This window comes from Mastigoproctus giganteus, chromosome 2 (genome assembly GCF_048544385.1).
Source record: "Mastigoproctus giganteus isolate SK-2022 chromosome 2, ASM4854438v1, whole genome shotgun sequence".
Taxonomy (NCBI): domain Eukaryota; kingdom Metazoa; phylum Arthropoda; class Arachnida; order Uropygi; family Thelyphonidae; genus Mastigoproctus; species Mastigoproctus giganteus.
Genome location: NC_143576.1, coordinates 155,844,365 through 155,858,872, shown reverse-complemented (window position 1 = coordinate 155,858,872; position 14,508 = coordinate 155,844,365).

Genomic DNA, 14,508 nt, shown 5'->3' with positions numbered 1-14,508 from the left:
TCTCGAACACCCCACCAGTTCAGCCGTTTGGGAAATCGCGGTACCAGCTCGTCGAGCACCCACAGTCTGTCCTTTATCAAAGTCCGATAAATCCTTCCTTTTACCCATCACCCTCCGAATTTTACTACCTACTAAACCACTGACCCTTTATCTATGATACGTAGGTCGATTAACTCCGCGCTCTCATACCTCACGTGATCAACGGGTCGCATTCAGTTTTCATGGGGGGTGGTCATAATTCAGTGCTCACTCAGTGTATATTTGAACAGAACAATGCACCTGACTGGTTTCCTAATATCCCCCATTATATGCAGACTTATTACGAAAAGAGTTAATGTGAATAAACTGGTGCTACAAAAAAATAAATAAATAAAAAACTAACTATAATAAGCACGTTCATGATATAAGCTATTTGTGTAAACGCAATAGCAGCTCTCGGGTATTTGGTCAAGTTTTATACAGCTTACCTAAGAAATTTGCAAAAAAACTTGGCGATGTAAGCTGAGAGGAAGTTTTCCTTGCCAAAAACCAGCGTGGAAAACATTATAGAAACCTTTACAATAAGGTCTCACGAATTGCGTTTTCTTTAAACTATTGTAGAAAAAAATAAAGGAAGGAATAGAGATTTGCATTTTGTTGTGATTTAGGCCACTTTCCACAGATCCTGCCAGATTAACCGACACAATTACAGGGGATACAAATTCTCCACCAAAATGTTCATCACAAGTGTGAAATATCATTTCGATATTGCCAGGAGACCCAGGAACTCCTATACAAACGAAAACAAGTCAACAACAACAAAAAGACTTTTAGAATCGCCGTTTCGTTGATATTATTGGTTTATCAGACTGTACTTTAATCAATTAATGAATTTTTTTAAAATTGTTATTTTTAATCCTGTATAAAATACAAGGACATGTGTGGGCGGGGTGAATTTTTTTTCTTTTTTTTTTTCATAAAAAAAAGTCAACTTATCTGTGTTTCGTCCACCAACACACATACACAGGGGTTCTTTTATCTGTAGACGGTCGCTATTCACTGCTCCTCGGAGCCAGCAAACCAGAGGGAGTCCAGCAGTGTCGGCAATGAATCAGTGGTAATTCAAACCACATTACCCTTCTGGTGGAGTGCGTCCTTTGAACGTGGCGGCCACCCATATAATAGAGCGTTTAATGACGTTGCTGTAGTAGCCAGCAGCAGCTCTGGTGCTGTGAATAATAATCGCATTCTGCATTCGTACGCCGGCAGTCAAACGTCGCTTCCATTTCGGGCCGTCAATGCGCGAGGAATAGTCAATCCGTGTCTCAATCAGAGAACCATCGAAAGCTTCTGGCGTATCTCCATATTCTAATAGAGTCAGTCCAGACACGTTCATTCCGAGCTTTGTTATGCAGAGGTTAAGCTTCCCTCAGTGCCCTTCGCACTAGCGGTCCGCCCTAGCTATGCCCACACTTGTAGAAGTAATTGCCCATTTCTTGAAGAGAGCTAAATGAGAGAGGCGGTGCTCTTTGTTATCCCACAAGTGATGGGAAAGTAGAGAGCAGACAGTTTGTCTTTAACCGCATGCTGATCTATTCTGTTCAGGAGTGTAACGGTCCTTCGCAATTCCACAAAGACGTTGCACTCAACTACGTGTGTGTGCGTGGAAGACGCGGCGTAGAAATTTGTTTTGATAAAGTTCACCATTCCGTAGACACGAATACAAATCACGTCACCAAAGTACTATTATCTGAAAAGAATAAAATAAACAAATACAGCGACATTCTTAATATGCACGGCAGTTTTCTAATTCAACGAGTGGGATCGAATTCGGACATTAAATAATTTAATGTAATGAAAAGAAAAATTAGATCACGTTTGATCTAAACGTGATCAAAATAATTATCAAATTACGAAGCACCGATTTTTAAATATCAAAGAGCATTTCAATATTCACTTCTTTTGTTGTGGTGTAAAAGAAATATAATTGTTTTCCATGCTGCGAATTTATTGTTAATTAAATCGTTTTCTTATTTGACTGGACTGCAAGCAGATTCTAAATAAACTCCATCTTGCCCTCGAGTAAAATACTGAAATGTCTACAAGAAGTACTTTAGGATTTCTTCTGGATAAAAATCGGCCTTTTTTTTTTATTTTCAATATGTATTATAATAATAAGAACCTGTAGTATTCGTATAATAACTTTAAGTTCACAATGGCTATCAAACGAAGATGAAAGTTATTTACAGTTTGTTCTGTTGTATTCGGTGATATTTTATATATATATATATATATATATATATATATATATATATATATATATATATATATATATATATATGCGAAGCATATGACATCGTTGTTGGTAGCACAAACTTTTGTTTTTACTATACCTCGAATGTGAAGAAAGCCTACAACCATCATAGTTGCTACTACTTTTGTATGGTGGCTATATCAAAATTTTAAAGTCTGCGGATCGAAAAGTTTTAGTGCGTCCTGCCATATCATTCTCTACTGATCTGATATGGCCATGCAATGAAGATCTGCCAATTCCTAATCTTCCTTCCAGAGAGGATCTTCAGAACTGGGTGACGAATCTGAAGAACGTGATTGAGATTACACCTCAGAAGCCTGTTCTAGTAAAGTGCCACATTTTCCTAATCAACAAGAACTGGATGACTTAGTGAGAGACTTAGGTCTAACCAAATCGAAAACAGAACTCCTGACATCTCGTTTAAACATGTTACTTACACACGATTTTGCACTCTTACAGAATCTGTGCTGTTTCCTGAATTCATTAGTATTTGTGAAGAAATTCGTATTAGACAACAGTTTGAAAGCTCTGTTACTTCACGATGGGAATATACACCCATCGATTACTTTTGGAACGCTGGCAATTGGGAGACAAAATGACTGATGCTGAGCGTAATGCCTCGGAGTCGTTTCGCCTTATGAATGGGTTTCTTGGTAACATTTAAGAGTGAATATTATGGAAAAATGGGATGCAGAATGTCAACCGCGCTCCATTTGCACTCGCACATGGATTTCTTCAGATTTCATCTGAAGAAATCCAAATAAGAGTTTGACGTCCCAAGTGCGCGAATGACGTTTCTGAAGGGCATGAGGAGTTTCACCAGAACATGCAGCCAATAGAGAAGAGATATTAACTTCACATGTAGCAAAATGAATATATTTACCATCCTCCCTATACCGGATGGAAACGTTTTGACTTCGTATCATGTCAAATGTACAGAGGAATCTTTAAGGGCATTTTTCAAAACGTGGCTGAGTTGGTTGTTCTTTAGAAGTGAGTTGCATCATCTCATGGTCCTACGCGGATTTTTCGCCAAGGAAACGGGAAAGCTGATGCCTTAGCTACTTTGGTTTTCTCTCTCTCTCACTCATACACACGAGATACCAAAGAAGGTGGGATGAAGCTATGATGGGAGTCTACATTCAGTTCCTGGTCCGAGATGATTACATTGACCATGAAAAAAAAAACCGTTCAAATGTAAATTTGAGGTTTTTCTTTTTTTTTTTGATAAACGCGAGGAGGATTTCTATTTTTTAACTTGTTGTTTTACTTCGAGCGAAAATTAATACTCTATTCTGCGCAGTAATTGAACATTGTTGATAAATCTGACGTATTGCATATTTACTTTTCTGGACAAATCATGGATTCTGTGCAAAAACCAGGGCCATATGAACAATGAGCATGCCCAGATTCTAAAGAAAACACCAAAAATGCATATCGGAACCTTTTTTTTTATTTTTAAATTGTTGTATAGTGTTATTAGACTGCAAGCAACATTTTCAAACAGAATGAGACTGTTATCTAGCATTTCATAAATTATGTACATAGCGAACTAATTTATTTAGTGTATGCTATATGAGACTTTACATACGAGATACCAAAGAAGGTGGGATGAAGCTATGATGGGAGTCTCCTGACCACTCGGCTACGGCCTCCGTAGCCGAGTGGTCAGTACCGGGAGTGCAGTAGCACAAGCTCTTTGAGTAGACCGGGGTTCAAGCCCTCTGACTGCTGAATACGGTCGATCTGCCAACCCGCACTGGACCAGCGTGGCAGATTATGGTCCATTTCCCTCCGCATGAATTGTTGAGGAGGCTTCCATCCTGCAGTGGGTTGATAATGGCTGCACTTTACCCTTTTTATGAGACTTCAGGGCTTCCGTCACAGTATATAGTAGGTTCATCGTTCGTTTGGAGAGGATTCGGCTCGATTTCAGTTGGAAACTAACTGGACGAATTCTTAAATGTCTCTTCAATCAAGGGTATAGTTTTCCAATCTCAGCAGGACGAAGAAGTCTTCCCCCCCCATTGGGTTATTCTGAATATTTTAGTTAAAGAAACATGCAAAATAGCCGTAAATACAGGAGCGCGCGCGCTCACACATGCACGCAGTACACTGTAAAAACCATAAAAACTGGATACTGTGACTAAAGTATTCCCAGCGCCAAAAAGTAACTTTCTTCAATTCTTTATTCTTAAATAATAGTGATCATTCCAGTACCATGAATAATTTCGTTCTGTATGAGATGGTGAAGATGATCGTACACTGCTCCGCACGCTGTGTGTTGGAATCGCTAATTTCAGCAATAATATATTATTTTCTATTTTGTTAATTGCTTTGACCCTGTGTGCTCGCCTGAATTACAAAACAATACTTATTATTAAAATTGTCATTTGAGATCGAGTCTCTGATCTTCAGACCCAGCTGCAATCTTTGTGCAGGAGACAGCATCCAGTTCGAATATTTTTGCAATAATTGTACAGGAGATTGATTCTGTGAATGCTATTCTGAAAAGGAAAAAAAATAGTCTTCCTAAGATTGATTAAAATGGAAAAATAAAGAAATAAAATGAATTCAGTGTGCAAATTCTATTCCTCTCATCCTTGCATCTTGCTGTTCAAGAGAACCACTACAACAGGAAATAGATAAACCATATTACTTATGCAAGAATATCTTCTCCCAGCCATTGCAACTAATTGGGTAAATTGGAAGATCGTTTTATCTTTCACCACCAAAGCGAGTCCGACATCTGATAAATTATCTCATTGACAACTACGACAGATTCACTGCTGACAGCCCTCGCGTATTCTGCCGATTTCTTCCCATGAGATATTTTTCTTTCCTCCTCAAATAAAGGAGAGCTTAAGAAGCAAAGTTGCTAAGCAAACGTTTTCTAGTTTAGCTGCCCTTGATATCGAGTCGACCGCTTTTAGATTTGCTATTTTTAAAGATATGGAGGTCGTGAGATTTGCTTACAACGTTGTTTCTCGTTAATGGTATTTTTGGTTGTTTTGGATAGTTAATAAATATCAAATCGTATGTTAAATAGTTAAATATTCCATGCAACAAAATAACATGAACTGTTAATTCATCGCAAATTCTTCCAAAAGTATGAGAGAATCCATGTTTAATTCATGTTATTGGGACACAACGTAGAAACAAAGGCAGAATACAGTATTTATTAATAAATGTAAGCGTCCAGTAGCTCCTCCAGACAGTTGTTATTCTTTGATAAAGTTCATTGTGGTGTTTGTTGATGAAAGAAGTCGTTTATCTTCTGGAGATACAGCTGCACATGTTGCATTTCAATATTTTCATATTGTTTTATACAACATCCTTTAAAATTGGATGATAACTGCTCTTAGGTTTGTTGTCTATTTATATATTTATCGATGAAGTGCATAATCCATAATAGTACCAACTGCTTTTTAGCAGTTCCATAACAAAAAGGAATTCCAGTAGTCTGACACGGTGTACTTTGTAAAGAAGATTTGCTGAATAGTATAAAGCACTTAGTTTAACACTCCCTACACGTTAGCTTGAGAGTACACCACAGATGTTTCCTGCTGCTTTCCCTAAATATGCAGTTGCTTCTATTGGGCACTCTCCCTGCTCTATGAAAGTACTTGTAACGAGTACTTGTTTCCCTCGGTGCGAGAAATACCTAATGATATCACGTGACGTGTGAGTGGCAGCTGTGTGGAAAAATCCTTGACACGATGGAAAAAATATGCACTTCCTATCTTTCCCGTTTTTCATTCCATATCCTCAGATTCTTGAAAATGCCAAAATGGAAGCGCACCGTAATGGTCATCTATCAACAGTGGGGTGGCTGCTTATTATCTTCAGCTGACATTTGACTTCGCCCTATCAGTTTCCATTTCCATGACAACCCCGGTCGCTGTAGAAAGGAAAACTGATCAGTAAAGCCATCCTTCCTCCACCCCTCTGAAAAGGATAAGTTTTTGTATTTGTATTATCTGTAGTTGGTGTTGTCCTCTAAAGAAATCAGTTTCACTAATGATAAAAGGTCGGGGTTTTCTTTTCCTACTAATTATTGATAAAATTTCCGGGATCTTGAAGTTAACTGTTTAGTGGTAGCAGAGTGATACTCCAAGGTCTTTTAAGGATGACTTTGTTGAGCTGACTGTATCGAAAATTGTGCCGGCTAACTAAGGTCCTCAGGTGCTGCCCGTTTATCATATCTGTAAGTTGCCTGCATTCCATAGCTCTTTATATGCTAACATGGATGAAACAGAGTTTCAAACATATGATCGTGACTCTACCCACTGCATACTGCAACCGCCAAAATCACTAAGAATTCTTCAAATTTTAACTTACGTAGTAGTGTTTCATGAGGCATCATTTTGAAAGATATACTTCCAGTTCCGATCGTATAAATAGGCTCCATTTGAAAAGATCTCAAAGTTTCTTTCGTCTTTAACGGTATTCGATCTTGAAACTGTATGAAGTAGGCATTGAGCATTGTCCCAGAGAATACACACTGCTTCATTAAAATTTCTGCTTATATTTCCGGGAGGCCATACAAATTCAAAGTTTTCAAAAACCAAAAACTTTCCTGCTTCCATTCTACGAGTATTTTTCCAACTTCTAAACATTGCTGATTTTAGCGCTACCCGCTAAATGCAGGAATGTTTAAGCCTATTTCCTCAGATGGCAAAACCATAGCCACTTTCTTTCTGAGAATCTTTCGCAAGAATCGCAATTCAAAATGTTGCTGCTCTCTCAACTGGGGGAAAAATGAGAGGATCTGATTCCCTTCACTGGCCAATTAGAAATACTTCCAGTCGGGACAGAAAGAACTTTAACTTTGATGGACTGTTTTCATACCGTGGTCAAATTTGGTGGGTCATGAAAGAAGGTTGCGAACTTTTTTTTTCTTGTGTAAATTCTGCTTTACTTCAGGAAAAATCGGAAATTTCAACCACAACATATAAAGAATTTGCAGAATTTACATCACCCTTTCTGGAAGTAAATATTAAACACCCCAGCTGTATTTTTGGCGATTTGCCCTCTTAGTGGTCTTCAAGGGCAAACAATAAAATCAGAGAGCTTACCTCACCATCTTAAAGGAAAAGCTTTAAAAATGATAATTTATTGCCCTTGCAGTTAGTTTTAGTCTAGTTTTAGAAACATTTCAAAATTACAGGATTAAAATTAACGCTATAGAGGCGAAAGTTTTTAATATTTACCTGAAAATGTTTACAATTTTATACATTTATTATTTTTTAAAGAAATAAATACATTTCTGTTTATACGCTCGAGTGGACGATCAAAGCCAGAAGTGATTACAACTTCGTAATTGTTTTCATGCACGTTACCATTTTATCAAGATAACTAATCAAGGCCACAGATACTATAACTTCAATAATACTCTATTAAAACAAAAACACATGCAGGAACATTCCCACACCCAACCCACGCACGATTACTTCACCACTAAAATCGAAACTAAACCAACGTAATATCAATGTTCCAGTCACTTAACCACGCAATGAGAGTCAACGTTGGCAAGCTGTAATATGGATGATTAATCGTTTAGACATGGAATAAACAGATATGAGGGACTTTGTGGGAGGACCAAATTAAAAAAAAAAAAAAAAAAGGTTCAAAACGAAACCATTCCATATTTTCCTGATGCTATATTTTCTTACAAAGGATTTTTTCAGAGTCAGGTAAAATTATAACAAAAAATGAATGGAGGCTGTCAGAGGGATATTCGGAAACATCTGTGCGAAATTAAATTTAATTTCATCGTATAGTGGCATGACCGTCATCTGGTCATGCCACTGTACGATGAAAAGTTTAGCCAGACTGGAAATATAATTAGTATATCAACACCTTTTAGCTGGGAAAGATTTATTGCATGACTGACAGTTGCTTTCAAACTAGAATAATGTTCAAGATTTGCAAGATGTAGATCGCTTTACAGGAATGGCCATATTATGGTAAAGTTACCAACAACTTGTTTACGTAGCGACAAGTCGTCTACAATATAACCATATTAAGTGGACTAATAATTCTCTGAATTTCAATCGGTTTCCGAGGGATGAAGGACTTTGGACCAATGGCTTTAGCCAATGGTTCTCAAACTTTGACATACCCTAAATGATAAATGAATTCGTGCATTTCAACTCTGCTCCAACTGATTTTATTTGAGTGAAATTTGGACAACAGATAATTATACCACTTACCTTTTTTTAAATTTTAATCTATATTATCAATAAAGCACTGCCAGAACCTAACAACGTTATAAAATGTAACATTTACATTGGAAATACATAAAAAGACAATCAAATTTAAAGCCTGATGCAAAATTAAAAAAAAAAAAGAAAAGTGCCCATCCCTTTCCAAATTGCTGTTTAATTTTAAAAAAATTGCTTCATTTAAACGCTGTTTCATTCTTGCTTCCCAGTAATAAAAATTGCAATTTTAAGACTAACCGGTAGTTATTGTTTTTTTTTTTTTGTGGGGGGGGCTACTTTGGGCATGTCCACCAGTTCCAATAATACTTGGGTTTCATAGGTTGATTTGAATGTTGTGCGGGCCCAAAAAAATCCGAAATGAAACGCAGATAAAACTTTATTCCCTCTGGAATTGATTAACTAAAGTCCCGAGTGAAGTGGTCTTTGTGAATTCCTCCAGTCTCCAAGAGATTCGAAGCCTCTCCAACTCGCGAAAGAACTCTCTCTCTCTCACAGAAGATACAGCAGGTAGCGGCATTAACCTAACAGAAAAGTGAAAAGTTATTTATTAATAAATATAGAAAGCATAGCGCCTTGTTATATCGATGTATTTTAATTAAACACACTCTCACTTTTACTGAAAAGAAGAATAAAGTTTGTAGTAGATGTGCTTTTCAAGCAACTGTTTGGGAGTTTCTCTAAAAATAAACTTGGCATTCTCCCTTCCAAATTTAAATTAAGTTTAAAATATTTTACCTTCACTTAAATTCATTTCTTAACCAGATTTTTGTTATAGTCAATAGGCAGGAATATAATTAAAAATACTGCATAATCCAAGGTGCCTCTCGTCTGAGGTAAAGTTTTTGTTTTAAGAACAGAATTTCTTAATGTATCTCGATGTATTAGATCACCATTGGTCCAATTTTTAGAACGGGGTCGAACGTCGATGAAGCACAAATCGTAATATGTGTTTATGTGTATCGTATAATGACTTGAGCCAGAAACTTATAGAAAAACCCTTTTAATAAACGTAGGAGAAAGTCCCTCGCCAACTATCTACTTAATCCGGAAAAATCATCCTTGCATTCAACACTACAATCATACATCGACCGAGTGACCTTTTATGACCAAACAGCTCGAGATGGTGAGTTTTGATCATTAACCATTCTTCGTTTCCAACGTTCTGTTAATTCCCGTTGATCGCTTCATTGCAAGAAAGTGGGCGTCTTTCGAAAATATTTTCGTTCCTTCAAAACAATTAACGTTTGTCGCTCAATTTTCCAAGAATTTCGCTCAAAGGAAATTCTTAACATTTTATCTCGTTAGCAGAAGCATATTGATCCACTTCGACTTTTTTGTTTAAGCTTTAAATAAGTCTTTAAAGGCCAATTTCCTTCTACTGAAAGATACTTCTATTTATATATCCAACTTTATCACGCTTCGATTCCATTTACAACTTTAAATCTTCATGACTTTACTGAAACATTAATGGCCTTGCATATTGACTCATTTTCCTCTGCTCGAATTAGCAATTCGAAGACGCATCTTAACCGTTCTGTACATTTAAACCGATTAATTTCAGAAAACTAAATTGCCGAGATCGATGTGGTAAGTAATCCCTGTTGACAGATTACCGATGCTCGTGATTGCTTTCCTGTTCTTTGGAAGCGATTACTCCAATAATCTTTCTCACTCGGTGAAAGGGACCGATGCTGCTCTGTCACAAAACGCTTGCATTCAAGGTAAGACGGGAATTATTTTAATCCGTCCGAGTTGGAGAGTAAACATAACGTACCCAGTTGATGGCAGTAGCGTGGGCACGTGCTAGACAGGAGGGTCGGTTGATGGAATTGGTGCGTACGCGCCGCCCAAGTCTTGTCCTCCCTCTGATCCATTAACGTTGTCTGACACCATTTAAGGATTATCTTTATACCGATAACTTGCTTTTCGTGGTACGGAGGTCGTAATTACGGATGACCCGAAAGGCCTGCCGTCAATTTGTTACAATGCAAACGGGGAAGGGGAGTTATTATGAGGAGGTTTATTATTATATGATGCCATGATATTAGACCTGCTTCTGGATAACTTAATATGATTTTCTTGTAGGTTAACGGGATTTGCTTTTCTCTCTCTCTCTCTCGTTATCGGCTTTCTATTAAACGTGCTCAGCTTACAAATACATTCGGGATGTGTGAGTCTGACTTCCGGTTTCTTTTATTTCTGACACAGAGGACAAAAGACAGTTACTCGCAGTCTGAGATCGACTAATTTCTTACCAAATGGAAAGTTTCCAGAAAATCAATCCTTTTTTTTATTTTCAGGCCTTGTTAATCGTGTTTCCTATATATATATACTTTAATTATAAGAGGACACGGTCTCCTGTTCTACAGTTTAAGTAAGAATTAGAAAGACTGAATGTCTTAGTAGGATTGTGTTGTTATTTTAAGGTATGTGAAAGGCAAATCGACTGAGGCATCAATATACTGTGCATTAGAGAAGTATGCTTTCATTACAACCTCGAATGAAAAAATGCTTTTATGGGGAGTTTTTTTTTTTTTTTCTTTTTTAAACAAACTCAGTTGCAAGAGTTTTTTTTTCATTAATATGGTAGCCGATGTAGTGGCATCTTGTATGTCATATAGGGATACCATTTTAACATATTTTCACTGATCATCCCTTTAAGAATAGTGATGTTAAGCTGTAATTTTCTATCTCACCCAGATGCGCACGGGATTTATCTACACTTATCAACGGTAAAATGACCTCGTTCTACTTAAGCGGAATCAAGAGATAACTGGGTTGTTCTCTAACTGGAAATCATGAATTCTTGTTTACTTTTTCCAATCCATTCTCTAAAAATAGCACACAAGACTAATTCCCTCCTGAGATTCTTTTAACGGAAGACTTTCTTTTAAGGCAAAGGGCCTCTACTGGGGTTTTCAAACATTTATGACTTCCTTTCCATTTAAAGTTCTGTAACATTCAGAACTTTAAATGGAAAGCCCTCCCAAATGATTGCATTGATATTTGCAATCATCCGTTTCTAACTGACCTCCTGCTTCTGTAATTAAACTATTCTAATAATTACATATTTCCTTCAGTCATTATTTGATTATTCTGCTCAAGCGTGCTATTTCCCGTTTTCAAAACTGCATAACTTTTATGAACATAGTATCTCGAATCGAAGCTATTTATAATTATCGTAAGCACTCGTAAGAAGAACTTCCTGGACCTGTTTCGGTTGAAGAGATCTATAAGAATTTCTCCAGTTTTCAATAGGATTCGAACAACTGAGACGTCTCCAATGGTGACAAGTGGCGAAACTACTATGCTGTCACGGAGGCGTAGAACAGGCGCGCGTGTGCCTAAAGCTATGTCGTATCTTTTGACGAATTTAGTGTGCAGCAAGCTTAAAACTGTTGGGAGACACTGGTTTAAATTATTGAAATTGTAAAATCTAACTAGAATCACAAATGTCAATATTACGTACACTACAAATTCTACTTGTAATACGGGTTCAACTCTACGACAAACTTATGCATCTAGCTACTCAGTTTCGTGGAAATCGGACTATTCTTTCAGATAGATACAAAGCAATGTAAGACAGAACGTAACAGTGTAAGGTGTTAAGTCTTAAAATATTAAACCTGTTTGTATTTGACATGCTAGAAAGCTGAATGCTAAACTTAGGAGTAATCAACTTTCTGAATACTCTAAATATTCTGAATACACTCAGTACACAGAAACGTACATGGAAAGGCGTTAGTTGATTGACAGAGACGGAGAGCCGTTAGAAGGATGAAAATAGGCTCACCACATGTGATGTTATTAGGTTCTTCGCTGTGTCCAAAAGTGTCATTTCGATGTTGTGGAAACAATTCCAGGAGACAGAAACATGTAATCCCAGAAAAACTGAAGGCCGTTCCACGGCAACTGAAGCTTTCTTCGGCAACAGGTCGTGCTGTATCAAGGTAAATAATATTTCTAAGGATTAAACAAAAGGAACTCTTAAGTAAGAAAATCCGTGATTTGAGTTTCTCTAATCCAATTTCACAAGGAAGCCCGTTTGTCATGAAGTACAAGACACCATAACTGGGAACTAATCAATGGAGTCAAATTGTGTTTTGAGTCAGCCTCAAAGGTGTTGCATCTGAAGAGAAACATTGTGGGAGATATTCCTCCAACATATGGAAAAAGGACATTTTTGATGATAGGGAATAGTGGTGTAGCGGGGATTGCCGTTAATGTCTGGGCACCCCTTCGTGGCTTTGACAATAGAACCTTAAAATGCTGAACGATATAGAGACGAAGTCTTACAGCTCTGAGGCTTTTTCGGAGTGCAGTTGGATATCAGTTCCTTTTTTATGGACGATAACGCACTTCTCCACAGGGTGCAGTTGGTCGACGATTTTCTGGAAATATCTATAGAATGGAGAAACCTTCTTGGTTCATAGAACTGAACCAAGAACACAACTGCGCATGCCTGTGATGGTTTTGGGTAAATATATTGCAAGTTGTCGCCTTCCTTCAAGAACCTTACATCAGCTAAAATCTGCCCTTAAAGAGGAATGAGATTTGTTTTCCTGCCGACCTCTAGAATAACCCTGTTGGTAAGATGAGATCAATGAAGAGTGATCATAACTCCACCTTTATTAATCCTCGTTAACTCTTCATTCGATATATGAAATGTGGATGATTATCATTTCATAAACTTTAGTTGGTTTCACGAACTATTTGTTTTGTGCCTCGGACTTTATTGAAACCTTGACAAGTGGTGATAAGGTATTTTTTAAAATAGCTTTAAGTTTGCACGTGTGTATCTCAGCAGTGAATTTGATTATTTATTTAATTTGGTTACTCAGTTGTTGTTAGACAATAGATTCAGTAGAGACTTTATAAATTGTTGTTTTTTTTTTTTTTTTGTTCTTATGACGGCCATAGTAAATCCTATGGTCAATTTACCTTTTTGGTGGAAAAAACCCGTCCTTCCGGAATTAATATCGTACAACGAAGACCTAGTAACATGGCCAATGTGTAATAAATGCCATAAAAATCCCTGCCATAAAGTTGACCTCTGATAAGTAAATAACTGCTAAGTTGGCAAGTAATTAAAACTATTGGAATAAATTGGATTTTTAAGTGAATACATTGCTCTGGAAAAACACATTATCACCAAAATTCAACACTATAATCCTGGAAGGAACAACTATTACAAAACAAAAAAGGAGAAGAAATGAAACAAACAAAAAAGCTAATGGTTTTAAACTGTTTATTGCAACAACACGTGCGTTGTACTTCAGTTCTAAAATGAAGGTTTTACTCCTAGTTGGTGTTACAATACAATACAGATGGAAATAAACACTAAGCAGCAGCGAACATGAGAAAGTGAAGATGACAGGTACGATATACATATAATCAATATTTACTGAAAGGTAATTTAGCTGTGAATTATTTCATGGCACTTCTCTCTTCAAATTCCAAATTGCCATTAATACCCATATAAAAACTCCACTGAGGATTGTTCAATTACATGAAGTGCGGCAAGTGACATCCCAAAGAATTAAAAGAACCCATATCGAGCTATCAATCAGACAAAGTGTGAGATCTGCCAAGAAGCCGAAAGCCAATATTGTTTATAACAAAATAAGAGTATCAAGACCACACTTCGCTAGACTTTGAACCCCTAAAACAGAATTTATAAAACTTTCCCCAAAGCATTAATAAAACTTTTCAAATGTATCGTCATGAAGGGCAAGGATGAGTGACGAAACACTTTGAAAGTGAAGCACATCTGTCCGCTCAAGCCAAATCTCTTTTCTTAGAGTGGACGGGAGTGCATTATTGGAATATCACTTTACATGTAGTTCCATGAACCCAGCAAAATAAACGAACGATGGAGTTAATGGATCTCATGTGTAACGTCTTGGAGGTTAGCAGTTTACAATAGTTAGGTTAGTAATCCAATATTGAAATTTAATCAAACTTGAAAATATGGTGATTGAAAAAAAA